Below are 12,766 nucleotides of genomic sequence, written 5' to 3'. Positions count from 1 at the left end.
GATATTGATGTGAATCTTTGTGAGCCAACGTGTTTCGCTAGTAGCTTCATCAGGACTTATGAGAATAGCTCAGTCATTATGCATCTAGGGTACTGCAGCCATGAATGCCATAGTCGAAATTATTTTGGTGTAGTGAGATGGGCTTTAGCAAATAGAAATGCACACAGGATTTGCGGGTCTATGCTGTTCCACCATATTGCAACAGAGTATATTGCTACTATGAAGGCATGGGTTAGGAAAGTATTAATGCATAAAGGCTGTTGCTTATTCCCAATTCCCAGTAAAGCTAGTTTAGTGTTAAACACACAGGAAATATGGGTGGGGGAGGCAAAAAACAGGTGGTAATAGGTCAAGATATGATTGCTGGAAGACGTGGAGCTGTTAGAAAGAGTTATGAAATCCTAGGTTTGAGTGCCATTGCACCAGTGCAATCGACATAGCTCATGTTTAATGTTTAATTCTGAGGAATTTTTAGAAGTCCTTGAGTTTGAGGCTATAAGTGTAGCAGAGATCCTGAAAGGTTCTGATATTTTTAAACAATTAAACAACAATTAAATTATAAATATCTATCTATCTATCTATCTATCTATCTATCTATCTATCTATCTATCTATCTATCTATCTATCTATCTATATACAGTGTTGGAAATTCTGCCGGAAAAAGTTTGAGAGCTGGATCTAAAATTTTCCAACAAAAAAATCCGATCAGACTTCTTCCGATTGTTTGTAGAGAATTCCGACAGACAAAGTGCCACAAATGCTCAGATTAAATTACGAGATCACAGCTATTGGCTACTGCCCTCTACGCAATCCTGTCGTATGCAACGTACGTCACCTCATTCCGAACGATCGGATTTTCTGACAACTTTGTCCGACCGTGTGTATGCAACACGGATTCCGATGGATTTTGTGGTCGGAATGTCTTCCAATAAAGTTTGAAAAATCTAAACTGCAGAATGACAGTTCCAGAGTCTGTATCTTATAAGGCATATAAACAATTATGCCCCATACACACGGTCGGATTTTACGACGGAAAATGTGCGATCGGATCGTGTTGTCGGAAAATCCGACCGTGTGTGGGCTCCATTGGACTGTTTCCGTCAGATTTTCTGATGCACAAAGTTTGAGAGCAGGATCTAAAATTTTCCGACAACAAAATCCAATCACATAAATTCCGATCGTGCAAGGACAATTCCGACGGACAAAGTGCCACGCATGCTCAGAATAAACTAAGAGCCGAAACCTATTGGCTGCTGGCCCGTTTATAGTCCTGACATACGTGTTTGATGTCACCTCGTTCAGAACGATCGGAAACTCCGACAACTTTGTGCGACCGTGTGTATGCAAGACAAGTTTGAGCCAAAATCCATCGGAAAAAATCAGACTGATTTTGTGGTCGAAATGTCCGACCGTGTGTATGGGGCATAACAATGTTGATATTTCTATGCCGTCAGATTCCCTATATATCCCAAATCTACATCTAAGCCCTTGTACACACAGTCGGACATTCTGACAACAAAATCCGTCGGATTTTGTCCGAAACCATTGTTGCATACACGCGGTCGGACAAAGTTGTCGGAAAATCCGATCGTACGTAACGTGATGACGTAATTTCGTTACGACGGAACTACGTTCAGGCTAGTAGCCAATAGCTTTGGTCTCAGCATGCGTGGCACTTTGTCTGATTGGAATTCTCTACACACAATTGGACAAAGTCCGATCGGATCACGTTGTCGGAAAGTTTTATAGCCCAGCTCTAAAACTTTGTCCGTCAGACATTCCGATGGAAACAGTCCGATGGAGCCCACACACAGTCGGATTATCCGACAACATGGTCCGATCGGACATTTTCCGTCAGAATGTCCGACCGTGTGTACAAGGGCTTACAAGTACTGGAATATTTATTTATTTTTAAAAAAATAGTTTACCTCTTTTAAACTTTTGTATTTTTGACTTGCTAGTTGTCCTCATCTCGTTATATACGGGTTGCTGAGCATTAGCAAAAGCACACATTTCAGAGATATCTACTTTGACAGGAATCCCTGTGTAAACGCCTACACATGGGAACTGAGCAATGCTGTCACAAGGGATTAAAGTGTTTGTAAAGTATTTTTTTGTCTTTTTAAAATAGTAAACATGTTATACTTACCTGCTCTTCTTGGCCCCCCGCCGATGCTCCTTGCTCCTCTTCTTCACGGTGTGAAACAAAAAAAGATGCTCCATAAATATATATTTTTTTTAATTTTGCTTGAGGTTCCTTCCCCCTTAAAAGCCATACCAGGGTCTGGTATGGATTTGAAGGGGACTCTATGTAATTTTTTTGTTCTCACTGTAGGATGTGCTATAGCCATCATATTTACAAAGAAAAAGAACCAACACAGTTTAAATTGATGGCAAATAAGACTTCATTGCCGACCCTTAGGCCACGTACACACGCGGGGACTGTCTGCCGAAACTAAGTTCGTCAAACAGTCCGCTCAAACTTTTGAATGAACGAACACGCCCACACACGGCACTTTTTGAGCGGACAAATACGGCAAACTTTGTTCGTCGTACTAAGTCCGCGCAACTTTTGAAATGAACGGACTCGCCCACACACGAGGCAACAGTCCACTCATTTCGAGCGCGTGTGCAGGTAGGCGGGGCCCGCGACGGAGACGTCACGGGCTCCGCCGCCTGGAATGTACTTAAAGGGGAACCCCAACCCCAACAGAAGACCGGGCCACCGCCTGCAAAAGAACCGAAGAGGGGGACAAGACCCCCGAAGTCGGGAGAAGAGGCCGGCGGCGGGGAGGAAGAAAGCCGGACTCCTCCGCTAGCAAAAGAGCTACAAGAAGATAGCGGAGGAGTCCGGCGAGAAGACCCCCGAAGACGGAAGACCCCCGGAGCTGTGCAATAAAATATTTTATCTCGTGTGTTGTGTTTTTTTTTTTGGGTACTTTTATTTTACAGGTGAATGGGTAGGGGTACATTGTACCCCATACTCATTCACATAGGGTGGGGGGCCGGTATCCGGGGGCCCCTTTATTAAAGGGGGCTCCCGGATTCCGATAAGCCCCCCGCCCGCAGACCCCGACAACCAACGGCCAGGGTTGTCGGGAAGAGGCCCTTGTCCTCATCAACATGGGGACAAGGTGCTTTGGGGTGGGGGGGCCGCGCGGCCCCCCCTTCCCCAAGGCACCCCCCATGTTGAGGGCACGCGGCCTGGTACGGCTCGGGAGGGGGGGAGTGCTCGCTCGCCCCCCTTTCCTGGCCGGCCGGGTAGCGTGCTCGGACAAGGGTCTGTTGTGGACTTTGGGGGGACCCCCACGCCGATTTTTTTCGGCGTTGGGGTTCCCCTTTAAGTCCATACCAGGCGGCGGGGCCCGCGACGTCTCCTTCGCGGGCCCCGCCTACCTGGAGACGCGCTCGAAATGAGCAGACTTTCCTCCGAGCGGGAACAGTTTGCTCATTTCGAAAGTGGCCTACACACGGGCGGACTGTCCGCTCAAACCAAGTTTCAGCGGACAGTTTTTCGGAATTTCCGAAAAACTTTGTTCGGCAAACTGTCCGCTGAAACTGTCCGCTGAAGCCCCACACACGAGCGGACTGTCCGCTGAAACACTGTTCAGCGGACAAAGTTGAGCGAACAGTCCGCCCGTGTGTACGCGGCCTCAGGAGTCTTACCGGACCTTTGAGGTCTGTGTGCCATTTTTTTTTTAACAGAATAGAAGCATGAGAGAGTTGTCATTTGCCATAAATTTAAAGAGTAACCCCACTTTTGTTGTGAACCCCCCCCCCCGCCCCAGGTGATCTATGTACATTGAAAGGATTTTAACAAACTTTGTTGCAGATTCCTACCTTTTGGTATTCTGAAAAAATCCCTATGTGTTTGTGTGTGTGCATGTGGGAAAGTGAATCTAATGGGAGTGGTTTCATAATTATCAATTAGCTGCAGCACCTGCAGGGCACTAATGAGGAAAGCTGCTGGGCTTGCATGCCTTTAGATGTGTTGCTTTTGGGAATATCTCACCTAAAATTAAATTTTTGTTGGCAGGAATGCCTGAAATCTGGACTTTTATTTTGTTGCAGACTTCTGGGAAAATTGATGAGCCAATTACACAAGCAGGAAATTATGTTTCTGGGGGGCGTTCTTTACACATTCTGTATACAGAACACATCCAGGTAGCCATATTGCATTGCATTTTCAGAAAATGAATGCGGCGCTACCTAAAAGTGCTAAAACTTATAAATAAATAATAATCCCAAAATCAATATAAATCAAATAATATCGACTAAATAAAACATGGATATAATAAGAAATGAATCAATGTAAATCATCCAAATTAAGATACGCGTGCACGCAATAAATGTGCAACAATTAGTGAATAAAAATCCGTGAAAAATTATCAATCCAGTGATTAAATAGAAATAATTTGCATAGATAATCCAAATGTAAACAAGCATATAAAAAATATATATATATATATAAAAAATATATAAAAATATATAAAGTGAAAATCCGTGAAAAAAACAAATGTAGTGACTATTTAAATAATCAATATACACACGTGATTGTCCATAAATAAAGTGCACTGATGACTGGTAAAATTGCAAAAAATATATAAATAAAGTTCATGCAAAAAAGTGTGAAGAATCCATTCCCAAGAATGGCAAATCACTGCAAACTTCAGTGCTTAATGGGTGCACCAACTATTTTCCCCAGCCTCTCACCTCCAATAGCTGGTAAACAGGCACTGTGTAAAAGGGTAACTGCTGGCTTCTTAATCATTCAGTCACACTGCTCCACCGCTGTTTGTATTTCACTGTAAGGTTATATATTATATGCCCTCCCAATAGCTCCAGGATATCCAAGCCATATAAAATGGAAAAACACAGAGGGCTTTCATGTGTAGTATCTTCGCTATTTTATTGAAATAAAAGGTAAAATCCACACTTACATTCACAAATACAGCAGAGTGTGCAGCAACCGCGGACTTCCGGTTTCGGCCGTAAACCGGAAGTGATAGGTCCGACACCAAAGGAATTTGGTGTCGGACCTATCACTTCCGGTTTACGGCCGAAACCGGAAGTCCGCGGTTGCTGCACACTCTGCTGTATTTGTGAATGTAAGTGTGGATTTTACCTTTTATTTCAATAAAATAGCGAAGATACTACACATGAAAGCCCTCTGTGTTTTTCCATTTTATATGGCTTGGATATCCTGGAGCTATTGGGAGGGCATATAATATATAACCTTACAGTGAAATACAAACAGCGGTGGAGCAGTGTGACTGAATGATTAAGAAGCCAGCAGTTACCCTTTTACACAGTGCCTGTTTACCAGCTATTGGAGGTGAGAGGCTGGGGAAAATAGTTGGTGCACCCATTAAGCACTGAAGTTTGCAGTGATTTGCCATTCTTGGGAATGGATTCTTCACACTTTTTTGCATGAACTTTATTTATATATTTTTTGCAATTTTACCAGTCATCAGTGCACTTTATTTATGGACAATCACGTGTGTATATTGATTATTTAAATAGTCACTACATTTGTTTTTTTCACGGATTTTCACTTTATATATTTTTATATATTTTTTATATATATATATATATTTTTTATATGCTTGTTTACATTTGGATTATCTATGCAAATTATTTCTATTTAATCACTGGATTGATAATTTTTCACGGATTTTTATTCACTAATTGTTGCACATTTATTGCGTGCACGCGTATCTTAATTTGGATGATTTACATTGATTCATTTCTTATTATATCCATGTTTTATTTAGTCGATATTATTTGATTTATATTGATTTTGGGATTATTATTTATTTATAAGTTTTAGCACTTTTAGGTAGCGCCGCATTCTTATTAATCTATATACCTATTTTTTAGTGCAGAGATCACTGTTTTTATGCTGGCTGCTTCCTATGCGCATCAATTTTGTATTTTTTTATGACATATTAGGTGTAGCGCACTAGTTTACTCTTTACACATTTTCAGAAAATGACAGTGGCTGCAGATTGAAAAGGAAAGTTCATTTTTAATAATTAATTTAGAAATTCAATCACAATAGGACTTGTGTCGCAATTGTATACGTAATATTATTTTTTCTTTATTTGCTATTTATTCCCCCACGAAAGTGGTGTTATTCTTTGAAAAATGTCATTCCTTTGTATAGGTCAGTGCTTTGAAAAAATCAGTTCTCTCTGCCACATAGAATAAAAAAAATGAAAAAATACAACCGTCACAGGTTTCCTCGAGTGGTGCCCACCTCTATGCTTTTTTTTATGCCCCCTTGCCTATAAACCAAGAAACTGGCCATTTTGAATTCAACAGATTCTACTCTCATTATTTTGTTCCGAACTTCTTTGAAGGTCACCAAACCCTGCTCAAATCAAACCCAGGGCAGTTTAACTCATCACTGTTCACTTTAATTGTCTATCTTTTATGTAAAAATGTTCTACACCAAAGTGATATTTTTATTTGTAAATTTCTTATCATAGAAAATGATTATTATGCCTTGTACACACGGTTGGACATTCCGACAACAAAATCCATCAGATTTTTTCTGATGGATTTTGTGCCAAACTTGTCTTGCATACACACGGTCGGACAAAGTTGTCGGAAAATCCGATTGTTCTTAACGAGGTGACATACAACACGTATGTCGGGACTATAAATGGGCCAGTAGCCAATAGCTGTGGTCTCTTAATTTATTCTGAGCATGCGTGGCATTTTGTCCGTCGGAATTGTCTACACACAATCGGAATTTAACTAATCAGATTTTGTTGTCAGAAAATTTTAGATCCTGCTCTCAAACTTCTGATGGAAAAAGGCTGAGCCCACACACGATCAGATTTTCACATTTTCTGTCGGAAAGTCAGACCGTGTGTACAGGGCATAAGATTAATAAAACGATTAATAGTTAAAATAACAAATTCTTCTAAATTAAGGAAAACCTTGGTTTGTTTTAGATTAAATAAAATAGTCTCTGCAACAGAAAAAAGGCTTCTGGATAAATTAAATTTTGTATGTGGCAAGCCTGTAAATGAATGACCAGTGCACTGGAATTTTAAACCATCAGTTGGCCTTCAGCTGACTCACAGCACTCACCTGTGGAGAACACTCCTTTAGCCTTCTTTACAGTGACCTGATTTTTGAAAACGCAAACCAGACACACAAATACAGGAACATTTTTCGATTTGGAAATCTGCTGGCAATCTTATCTTTCTGGGCCTCATCAGTACATGGCGGATAGTTCTGGACAGCATGTGAAGTGCCATGGAAGTTATTTCACTTTACATTTACTTTGCTCCTTGTGGAGGGTATTTTTGCATACCTAGGGGAGAAAAGGGAGAAATGTTTAAGATCGTTTCCTACTTTTACTAGTACTTCTTAGAAGTAATTGATAGGTTAACGTCCAACTGAAGTTTCAGTTTGAATTAGCTAAATACATTCCAGGTGCCTCAAAACAAAAACGCGTACAGCTTTGGTTTATAGAATGCAGATACAAAGCCTATCTTCTGCCAACAAGCTGAAAAGACAATCCCTACTCTTTAAAGAAGCAGTGATCTCTCTGCAGAGGTTCAGCATTCCTCCCTGGGATTCAGAGCTAAAGATATCCAGTTAGAAGGAAGCATGTGTAGTGGTACCCTCATAGGGGCTGCTGAATGTAGTAGTCCGTCTGTCACCCTGCTCAGCCAGGCACACACTTTTCAAGCATCCAGAGATATGAAAGCAGTCCTTGCACTTGTTTTTTTTAGTATTTTAGTGAGGGGAAATTGCTACTATGATACTCCAGACTGGCTCTGCACCCATCCCAGACTGCTGCATCTCAGTCCTCTCAGGCGTGTAACCTCACCAGCCCTCTTGGCTGCCTCTCTTTAACTCCTGGAGACTTGCCCGGCAGTGTTTTCCCACTGTACTCTCTTGCTCCTCCTGTGCCTCCTGGTCAGGACACCTCTGTGGGTTGTAAGAGAGTCCCGTTCGCACCTGAGCCGGGCCCAAAGTCAACCCCCCCCCCCTCCCAGACAGGGGAGCTCCCTCAAAGGCCCCGACAGTCTAACACTTCATCTCCATCTTCCACATGATCAGCTCCTCCCCAGCTGGGCTGACCCTGGGTATTTAAGGAGGCCTGCCCTCTAACAATACAGATTGGGGATTGGTCAGGGTGCCTCAGAACACCCCAGGCAGCTCCACCTCCCCTCTCCACCTCTCTTTCCACAAAACACCAGAACAATCTGGAATTGTACCTACTCTAAAAAAAATAAAACACTAACACTCCTTGCACACTAGAGGGTGCTACACATGTCTTATGCTGATTGAGAAACTATAGGTCTAACTCTGCAAGGGTCATATTGGTAGTGCTGTACTGCCCATAAGGCCAATGAAGGTTGATGGCTAAGGTTGTACTCATGGAGCCCTTCCACCCTTAGCACATGTTCAGCTTCCAGATTTCATAGCATCAATGGTTTTTATGGTTCAGATGGCCATCAGCATTCTAGCAATCAAAGGCGCTGTGTGGCCCTGCCATCAACATCCAAGCTGTGCTGTGTGGCACGACTACCAGAATCCTGCCAACCGATGATGCTGTGTGGTGGCCTGGCTTCCTAAAAATTCACAGGGGTGGAAAAAAAAGGTCTTCCTCGGGCTGCATCCACCCCCAACATTTATTCACCTTGTATGTCGGACCACGGCTTCCACACAGACAGTCCTTCTCTACAGCATCTGGTAATATGTCACTGTCTAAACTGACCCTAGCATGTGTACAGTGCCTTGAAAAAGTATTCATACCCCTTGAAATTCTCCAAATTTTGTCGTGTTACATACAAAAACGTAAATGTATTTTATTGGAAATTTATATGAAAGACCAATACAAAGTGGCACAAAATTGCGAAGTGTAAAAAAAATGATAAATGGTTTTCAATTTTTTTTTTCACAAATAAATATCTAAAGTGTGGTGTGCATTTGTATTCAAGTCCCCTTTACTCCAATACCCTAACTAAAATCGAATCAAACCAGCTGCCTTCAGAAGTCACCTAATTAGTAAATAGATTCCACCTGTGTGTAATTTAATCTCAGTATAGTTACAGCTGTTCTGTGAAGTCCTCAGAGTTTTTAGAGAACTTTAGTAAACAAACAGCATTAAGAACGGCAAGGAACACACCAGACAGGTCAGAAAAAAAGTTGTGGAGAAGTTTAAAGCATGGTTAGGTTATAAAAAAAATATCACAAACGTTAAACATCTCATGGAGCACTGTTAAATCCCTCATCAAAAAATGGACAGAGTATGGCACAATGGTAAACCCACCAAGACATGGCCGTTCACCTAAACTGACAGGCCTGGCAAGGAGAGAATTAATCAGAAACGGCAGTCAAGAGGCCCATGGTAACTCTAGAGAAGCTGCAGAGATCCACAACTCAGGTAGGAGAATCTGTCCAGAGGACAACTATTGGTCATGCACTCCACAAATCTGGCCTTTATGCAAGAGTGGCAAGAAAAAAGCCATTGTTGAAAGAAAGCCATAAGAAGTCCCATTTGCAGTTTGCCAGAAGCCATGTGGGGGACACACCAAACAACAAGTATAACTTTTTGGCCTAAAAGCAAAACGCTATGTGTGGTGAAAAACTAACACTGCACATCACCCTGAACACACCATCACCACCATGAAATATGGTTGTGGGGATGCCTCTGTTCAGCGGGGAAAGGGAAGCTGGGCAGAGTTGATGGGAAGATGGATGGAGCCAAATAAAGGGCAATCTTAGAAGAAAACCTGTTAGAGTCTGTCAAAAACTTTGAGACTGTGTCATGGTTATGCTTACCTCCCCTCATGTGTTCAGACTAAGAGGTCAGCCACTTCCACCTGGTGGTTTTTATAACCTCTCCTCTAAGCATGGCTCCACCCCAGGCCCTATCAGGGAGCCCTATATTAACCTGTGCACTGCAGGCCATCTGTGCTGATCAACCATTGTGTATTCCTTTGTGTGTTTAGCTTCCTGTTACCTGCCCTGTGCTCTTCTACTGTTTTCCATTACCGACTTTGGCTTGTCCTGACTTTCCCTGTTTGCCTGTGATCCTGACCTTTTGGCGTGTTCCCGACTATTCTCGTCTGCTTGTGGCCTCGACCTTGGCTTTGTCCCTCACCATCCCTATCCTCCTGTTGCCTACTGTGGGTGTGAGCTGGGGGACCCTGGGGGTCGTGACCTGGAGCCCGTTGCAGCCAAGTCCATCCTCACCACTCGAGGCGCTGGTGAAAACCTGCTGGCTCTTAGACTCCGCGCCCCAGGGAATCTTACGCTCTAACCCCAGTGGGATCTGTCTCCCATTTGCAGCAGTCAGCCATAGGGTCCACAACCTTGCGGTGCACTCCTGATCCCTACGGGGTGCATCTGTCACCTCGCCTCAAGGTGACCTTGCAGGGCTTAGTTCGCAGACTTGAGACCCAAGAATCGCATCAGACTCAGATGATGCGATTCCTTCAGGATTTGGCATCGCGTGTTGAACAGGTTCAGGCTTCATTAGGACCCCCAGTTCAACAACCTCAACCGCTATCTGCTGCTGCACCTATCGCATCAGTCGCAGCCACACATTCATTACAACTACCAGCTCCGGTCCGTTTCTCTGGGGACTCCAAGGCTTGCAGGGGGTTCCTTAGCCAGTGCACAATTCATTTTGAACTTCAGCCCCAAAACTTCCTGTCCGATCGGGCGAAAGTTGCATATATTATATCCCTCCTGTCCGGCGAGGCGACAGCTTGGGCTGCCCCTCTGTGGGAACTGAATGATCCAGTGGTTTCTAGCCTGTCTGATTTCTTGAAACTTTTTCGGAATATCTTCGAGGAACCGAGTCGTGTCTCCTCAGCGGCTAGCGCTCTTTTACGTCTTTGTCAAGAGTCCACGTCTGTGGGACAGTATGCTCTTCAGTTCCGTATCCTCACAGCTGAATTGAGCTGGAATAATGAGGCCCTAGTTGCAACCTTTTTACATGGCCTCTCTGATAGAGTGAAGGATGAATTAGCAGGAAGATCCCTTCCTGCTGATCTGGACAGAGTCATCTCCTTGTGTAACCAGATCGATATTCGCTTTCAGGAGAGGGCCCTGGAAAAAAGACGCCAGCACTCCCCGTTCTTTAGGCAACCTGAGCCCCCAGTCCCTTCTCTTCGATCCGAGGAGCACCCCTTGCCTATCGAGGAACCTATACAGTTGGGCTGGACTAAGTTATCTCCCGAAGAACGTGCTAGGCGCAGAACTCTGGAAGCAGAACTAAGTCGGCTGGAGGAACAAGGTGTCATCTCAAAGGTAGAGCACAGTGAGTGGGCATCACCTGTTGTACCAGTGAAGAAAGCGAATGGGGATTTGCGCATTTGTGGCGATTTCCGCATGGCACTGAACTCCCAACTGGAAATAGACCAGTATCCTCTACCCAGAGTAGATGACATTTTTGCCTCTCTTGCAGGGGGTCAAAAGTTCACCAAGCTTGATCTCAAACAAGCATATTTACAGTTTGAGGTCCATCCTTCTTCCCGCAAGTTTCTGACCATCAACACCCACAAGGGACTGTATGAGTACAATCGGATGGTGTTTGGTGTAGCCTCTGCCCCAGCCATTTGGCAACGGAAGATGGATGAGATTTTGGCGGACATTCCTTTCACTCAGTGCCTGTTAGATGACATGCTCATCACGGGACGGACGGAGCAGGAACACAAGCAAAACGTGGAGCTTGTGTTGGAAAGACTCCAAGAGCAGGGTCTGAAAGTGAACTTAGCAAAATGCCAATTCACGGTGCCTAAATTGGAGTTTTGTGGCCACCTTGTGGATGCAGACGGTATACACACCACAGAAGCCAAGGTTGATGCCTTAGTCAAAGCTCCTGCCCCAACCAATGTCCAGCAGCTGCGATCATACCTTGGCTTGCTGAACTATTACCACAAATTTCTGCCAGATCTGGCACATACCTTGTTTCCGTTGAACAAGCTTTTGGAGAAACACTCCAGATGGGACTGGTCGGCTGCATGCCAACGCGCTTTTGAAGTCTCTAAGCGGAAGCTGTTGGCGTCACGCATGCTTGTTCACTATGACCTCCAGAAGCCTCTGACCTTGGCTTGTGATGCCTCACCCTATGGTCTGGGGGCTGTACTGTCTCACATCTTACCTGATGGGTCAGAAAAACCAGTGGCATTTGCCTCCAGGTCTTTGACAAAAGCAGAAAGCAATTACTCTCACATTGACAAAGAGGCTCTTGCGCTGATATGGGCAATTAAGAAGTTTCATCTTTACCTGTATGGTAGGGAATTCACCATACTGACAGACCATAAACCACTCCTTCAGATCTTTAGCCCTGACAAAGGCATCTCTCAGACTACTGCGGCCCACCTCCAACGCTATGCCCTGTTCTTGGGAGCGTACAGTTATAAAATCCAGTATCGCGGTCCTGATGCCAATGCTAATGCGGACGCAATGTCCCGACTGACAGGGAGGTCAATGGACTCCTCTCCACCGGTCAAGAGTTGTTGTTACACCAGCCTGTCCTTGTCTTCTGGGGAGATAGCAGCCCATACAGCCAAGGATACCTTTCTGAAAACAATACTCTCCTGGGTACGGTCTGGTTGGCCTGCAACCGTCACACAGGATTATGAACCTTATTTCCGTAGGCGTATGGAATTAACTGTGGCTGGTAACTGTGTTTTATGGGGAGATCGAGTGATCATTCCACAGACCCTCCGAAAACACATTCTGGACTTGCTACATACTGGTCATCCCGGGGGCACACGTATGAAAC

This window comes from Lithobates pipiens, unplaced genomic scaffold, assembly GCF_037356315.1.
Source record: "Lithobates pipiens isolate NorthernLeopardFrog02 unplaced genomic scaffold, aLitPip1_a1.2 Scaffold_10, whole genome shotgun sequence".
Classification (NCBI taxonomy): Eukaryota; Metazoa; Chordata; class Amphibia; order Anura; family Ranidae; genus Lithobates; species Lithobates pipiens.
Note: the sequence above shows the minus strand (reverse complement) of the source record.